A 381-nucleotide genomic window follows, 5' to 3' on the forward strand; every position below is an offset into this window, starting at 1 on the left:
CAGGCGGATGTTAGGAGAAGCTTGAGGTGTATAGACAGAAAAGAAATGCTAACTATAAAATAATGTTGCTGCTACTGATACTGCTGCTGCTGCTGCGTCTGCTGCTGCTGCTGCTGGTGCTGCTGCGCTGCAGCAACAGCAGCAGCAACAGCAGCAGCAACAGCAGCAGGTCCCCTGTAGCCTCTGTTAATATTTTTTTGTTTTTTTTAGATGAAATGAATTATATTATTTATTTAATTTTAGTTTATTTTTTTTTTTTAAACAAAAAAAAAGAAAAAAGCTGCAGATACACCGCAGCACTGCCGTTTGCTGTTGGGTTGTCGCCTGGCGTGTTCCTCTGTCTTCATGCCTTATACAGTAGTATATATATATATATATATA

Source organism: Eimeria mitis, genomic scaffold (genome assembly GCF_000499745.2).
Source record: "Eimeria mitis Houghton genomic scaffold, Emh_scaff688, whole genome shotgun sequence".
NCBI classification, from domain to species: domain Eukaryota; phylum Apicomplexa; class Conoidasida; order Eucoccidiorida; family Eimeriidae; genus Eimeria; species Eimeria mitis.